At 34.8% G+C, this 6,201-nt stretch overlaps 1 protein-coding gene across 1 annotated transcript in view; it reads right to left on the bottom strand.

The window, feature by feature from the left end:
• Positions 1-3,091, bottom strand: part of fam222a (family with sequence similarity 222 member A) — an 84,412-nt gene extending 81,321 nt beyond the window's left edge. The window contains exon 1 of the mRNA XM_015394345.1: positions 3,081-3,091. The gene's annotated coding sequence lies outside the window, so the exon portion shown is untranslated. The remainder of the gene's footprint in view (positions 1-3,080) is intronic.
• Between the last annotated feature and the right edge of the window lie 3,110 nt (positions 3,092-6,201).

Below are 6,201 nucleotides of genomic sequence, written 5' to 3' on the forward strand. Positions count from 1 at the left end.
GTAATTGGGAGAGAATACCGCAATTTTTTATATTTTTCAAAATAAAACATCACTCAGACTCTGATCGTCGATACATTTTATATATAAATATAGATATATATCTATATAGATATATATCTATATCTATATATAGATATAGATATAGATATATATATATATATATATATATATACTTTTTTCTGTGCGGCCCGGTACCAAATGACCGATGGACCGGTACCGGTCCGCGGCCCGGTGGTTGGGGACCGCTGCCTTAAAGTACTGCATAACGAACAAGTATGGAAAACCAGAATTTCAACATTTTAAACAATTTCCTATGTATTTGTAGCTCAGGTTTGTGATAATCTACATTTCTTTTCTCATATAACCGTCTTCCTGTCTTTTACAATATAAGATAAACTGACTATAATAATCAATAGCAATACTGAGTTAACCCAGTTCAGATTCCATTACTGAAGCATACCATCACACCCAATATTGAAGCTTGTCAGAAGAAATTAACCAGATATTTAAAATGCTTTGTCTCTTTTATTCCCCATGGTTGAGCAACAAAAGTAGCACAAGAACACACAGGTAAGGTGAGTCATATGTCAGCCTGACGAAGTAAATTCATTTTAGATGTATTATTCTGGTTTTGTGATATCAAGTATTCTCTAGGTGTTTAACTTTCTGTCCGAGGTTTATATTGGGAGTCAAATGATAATGAGATAAGATCATTTTGAAATGAATGAAATTGGGCAAGATGCTCTTCAGATTAGTTTTAAAATGAATCTTTGGAAATCTGACCCCAAGTGGAAAGCATTGCCTCAGTTGCACACAGGATATGATGAGAATGAACCGAGAATTGACTAATTACACTCAATGCATCATTATGCATACTAACTACAACATTGTTCAGTAAAATCACTCACAGCTATAAATATAGACACATGATTACTGTATATATGTGTCTTCTAGAATAAAATACATTTCAGAAGGTAATTGAACAAAGACAAACAGAAAACATGTCAATAAAATGATATTTAAGTAAGTTAATGACATAAAGTTAAAAATAAATACATTTAGACTCTTAAAGCATGCAAGCTACCCATTGTCAAGATCAAAGTAAATATTTTTTAAGCAAGCAAATATGCTTATAACAAAAAAATATTTTTTCTCAGTTCACTTAACTTTTATTCATTTGCAAAACATCAAATTTTTATTATAAAAAGTGAACTCAATGTTTGGTGTTATAAAGTTACAGGGTCCAGGCTTGATAAGTTCTCATTTGCATTGATGAATAAAAATAAGAAAATAAATGGCATTTTGTTAGTCCTGTTGGAGGTTAATGTAACGTCCATATGAATTCATTGTGTTGCATTTTGAGCGGGTTTTTCTTTTCAGGTTGAAAGGTAGCTGGTTGAACACTTTCCACATCTCTCCATCTCAGTCAGTCAGGCTCCAGTAGACAGAGGGACCATCATCTTCTGACTCGCACAGTTCTCAGCTCTGCCCAATTTTGCACCTCCGTTCACGAGTGATAGAGCACTATCAGTTCTGACAGCTCCCCAGAGCCACTGGGATTTGAGTGCTCCCTTCTTTTACTCACCCTGAACCCCAGAAAATTTACACCCACACACGTGCAACTACAAGCTCACAGACACTGTCTTTTTCTGCCTATTAAAAAAGGAGGAGGACACAAAATGAACTGCTGAACAAAAGGTTTCAAATTGGAGAAAGAAAAAAGGAAGTTAGGTTGTTTGTGGTGAAGCTTAGAACATTGATATAGGTCTGTCCATTTACAATTATTTTTTGCATGTAATTGTACAAACACTTGTATGTGTGCGGGTAACTTGCATGTTCTTTTGCTACTTTTCTCTTTCTTTAGTGTTCTTTCCTCATTTTATCTGTCAAATATGCTGCAAATTTCCCTATAGTGTCAACTTGATCCATAAAATCTGAAAGGTTTAGACTCCATGTTCTATCCCACAAAGAAGAAGAGCATCTCTGATGTTAAAGGGATATTAAACCAGATTCGAGCAAGGTTTTTATGACTTCTCAGATTTCCTTAGGATCTCCTCCCAGATTGAAAAGCCCATAAAATCTTGAAGTTACTAGCTAACTGTTTTTGATGCGGAGGAAACCAACAGCAATACTTAGAGATCCACCTGTATAGTTGCGCTCCTAAACTTTGGTTTGGAGCTGCAGACGAAATTCTTTTCAGCCGCTTTTATCTGGGATCTCATCATTTTCATCATTACACGGCCCCTGACTTAGAGTGAGCCATTTAGTTCTTCCTTTTAACAAGATAAGAACATCAGAGCATTGATTTTAGTAATTACATAATTTATGAATACATTCATCTGTTAAAATGTATTGATCACAGAAATTTTCTTGAAACATAGCAACGCCGATGAGTGGCTGCTGTAAAAGTATTACAAAAATGGCTGAGAAGAGAAAAAAACCTGGAAATTGAAAAAAACAAAAACAAAATAACAGTTTAGAGTGCAAGTTAAACATTTGGTGGGCAGAATTTTAACACTCGGAGCATTGCCACTAAGAAACTGCAAAAAGAGTCAATAAGGAAAAACTCAAAGTGAGGTCCTGAGAGCTGAAAGCCTTTAATGGAGATGCAATAATTTCAGCTTGGAGGAGAAACTGGCTGATATAAGCATATAAGCAGCAATTAGCAGGACGTAGAGGATGCTTTGTGAAAATTAAATAGCTCATTTCCCTACAACATAATTGCTGTTCAGAGTGATTTCAATCGGAGCAGCTGAAATTGCTCCATAAGAAACTGGATCTGAAGGAGCTAAGAGGAATCCAGGTGTTCATTTACATGTCTGTCTGCAGCTTTTACGTCTGCATGTCAGTGGTGGTTAAAAAGGAGCACTGGTAGAGGTGATCTCTGAATGTGGAATATAATAACACTATGACCTCTGTCTAGCAGTGTTACACATATTTTTCCATGTCCTCTCCTCCACCATGCTTTTCTTCCATCTCAGATTGTTCTTGCACATCCACGTGATTCATTTCTGCTTTCCTCCACATCTGCTGCTAACCTTTGACTCCTCTCAACACTTTTTAATCCCTTTTTGTTTCACAAAAGGATCCTGACTGAATTATTTAGTATTCATATTTCCATCTTCATCATTCCTCCTCTCTCAACTTTAACCTCAGAAAAGCTGCCTTTCTCTCGCTTGGTGAATTATTAGCCCATCTTCTGTGAGACCTTGCCAATCTATTAATCTAACTTGCCATTTACTGTCTTTTCTCTGCAGCTCTGTTAAAGGTTGGCTGCCTCTCCTCTCACTCTATCTGTCAGTCAGTCTTTGTGTGCAAATCCCACATCTTTCTCCCCCAGACTGAATTATTCAATTTAGATGCCATTTGTTTCACAGTTGGCAACATAGACTGTGTGCACTCTCTTCTGTAGAAACTATGATTCTAAATGGCAACGTCACTCAGTATCCCCTGCAAATTTTCATATTTAATGCAAACTTTTTTCTCACACTTAACATTAATTGTACTTTTCTCAGAGGGTATATATATATATATATGTATTTATTCATGTGAAAAAAAATGGTCACACTTTTAGATGCATTTGTAAAGGGATTCAAAAAAAGGAGTCTTATTAGCGGTTATGTGAGAGAGGTTGAGGTGTTTACACCAGTGACTTTATTTGGTATATAATGAACAAATCCTAGAAAGTAGTTACGTGAACAAAAATGACCCCAATATAAAAACTGTTTAACTTATTTTCTATTTAGATGTGTTTGGTAATCATGTATTACAGGTCCAAGTCATACCTTGATGAAAACAAAATGAAGTTAATAAACAATAGACTATTGGTGTAGGGGCTTAGCCGATGCTAAAAGCCACTGGAGTGTTACTTAACCTGGAATTTTATGTTGACGCACATTTGCCGGGATGAGCTGGTAACCAGGCAATGTCCAGACACTGTTCTTGCAGTTAAAAGCCGTTTTATTCCCACTTTTGCTCACTTATAAAACAAAAGATTTTTTCAAATGGCCAGCTGTGGGTTTACAGCGTTTCCCAGCCGAGCGGTCAAAACCAATTTGGCTTTTCCGGCGAAACACACACCCATTCACATTTCCTTTCTTATATAGACCTTGTACATATTGGCTTCTATAATCGGTGTGTTTCCATTTACCATCAAATTGTGCAAGTTTTAATTACAAAAATATGTTTTCTAAATCGAAAACCTGCATTTTTCCATAAAAAAAAGTTTTTAATTAAAATGTTTTAGTTTTCAATAAGGTTTTTTTTTGGGGGGTGATATCAAAATTCATATATTTCACAAAACTGCAATGGTAACGCTTTTTGCACATCACAAGTCATGTGATCTACAGCTAGACCTCACTGCCTTGTAAAAAAAACAAAGAAGACCAAACAGTTGTGGGAGGATGGCGCTCACTAGAGCCTTGGCTGCACTGCAAAAAAAAATCTTTAAATGAAGTCTATTTTCCCTTAATATGAGTAGGTAAATACGGTGATTAGAAAATGGAATGAGCAGTTTTATTCTTAAAACAAGATTATTAGATAATATGCACTCGAAATTAGACAAGGCAATTGATTTTTTTCTTAATTTAAATGTAAATTGTCTTGTTGCATTGGCAAAGTGTCTCACGTACCTCCTCAATTCAAGAAAAAATGCAAGCATTTTAAGAAAAAATGACTTATTTTGATACAAATTTTTTGCAGTGTGAAATATCGATACATCTCATATGTTTACATCCACTGTCTCCATGTTTTTTTCAAGAGTTGTCGGATAAACTAACATATTCATGTGCAATTTTTATTGTATTTGTTATTTAATGGAAATACTGAAATTGTGAAAATGTGCATTTTCAAAATAAGCAGAATATTGACATAGTTTGTAATGGAAACGCAAATGCTAAGGACAGCATTGAGAAGCATATGTATAACCAGCGTATCAAGATCTCCATTCATAAAAGGGACACTCCTGCAGTAGGTAAATTTGATGAGCAACTGGTCATTTTAGAAGAGCTGACATTTTTTATAAAATAAGTAAAAAGCAGTGTTTATAATTTCAGATAAAAAGCTTAGATGGAGGAAGAAACTGATCTAAATTTAGTATGTAAGAGTAAGTCTATAGGGACATTTTAGATACCGGTATTTAATAATTTTAAATAATTTTAAGAGTTCGAACATATATTAATACCAAGGTCGAGTTTCATTTGTTTGGGTTGTTAGTGTGTCTTTTTCTTGTAAGAGAAGGTTTGTTGGAGAACAAGCAGTGAAATGTCTTTCTTTTGTGTTTTTTTGTTTTTCTGCATTTCTATTCCTCACCTCCGGGAAGTCCAATTTCACCTGGCTTGAATAGAATAATAACCAAGTTGTCCTCAGGGCCAGCATAACTGGAGTCAGGTGAAAAACAAAATATCTATTGTTGAGACCTTAGATTTAAGACGTGTCTATGTTCTGAACATAATAAAAATTTTATTGATCTGTGGGCCACGCCTCTGTTGATTCTTACAAATGTAACTATCTGTTCTGTACCAGGAATTGTAGTCAGTGCTGATTGTAGCTCAGGTCACAAATGTTTACAAGTACAATTAAAACTAATGTTTATGACTCCAGATTAAAAAAAAAAAAAACATCAGTGAATAAAACAGTATTTCAAGCGGTATAAAAACAAATGTGTTGGATAAAGATAAGAGAATAGTGCTATTCAAGCCTGGGTACAAGTTGTTACAGCAAAGATAAGATTTTTGATAGCCTTTCTCCAAAATCTAGCAGACAAGAAATATAAATGATTGGATAGTTTTGATGGTGGAAACCAGTAGAATAGGAGCTGGGCAAGCTCGGGGCAAAACACTAGAATGGGTTTGGTGGAAACCCTATAAATGAAAAAACCATCATAAAGTCTGTGTCTATAGCTGTGGAAATTAATTGTATTTAGTAAAAAAACAAATCCTGTATGAATTGGTGTACACTTAATATTAACCAGTGCTCTGCATGCTGTAATTACAGACATAAAAGTACTTGTTTAAATGCGTCAGAAGTTACATAAGCCATATTATCAATGTTTTTTTTATTTTATTTTATTGTTCCAGGATTTACAGATCAAATGACCATCTGAGGATAAGGTTGATTGTCTTTAGATAGTGGTCAAATAATAATCAATGGGTAGGTACAGCCGTCATTGATTGGAACCACTCTAAGCATTTAGCATGTGGA

The sequence above is a fragment of the Cyprinodon variegatus genome, unplaced genomic scaffold (genome assembly GCF_000732505.1).
Source record: "Cyprinodon variegatus isolate N-32 unplaced genomic scaffold, C_variegatus-1.0 Scaffold681, whole genome shotgun sequence".
NCBI classification, from domain to species: Eukaryota; Metazoa; Chordata; class Actinopteri; order Cyprinodontiformes; family Cyprinodontidae; genus Cyprinodon; species Cyprinodon variegatus.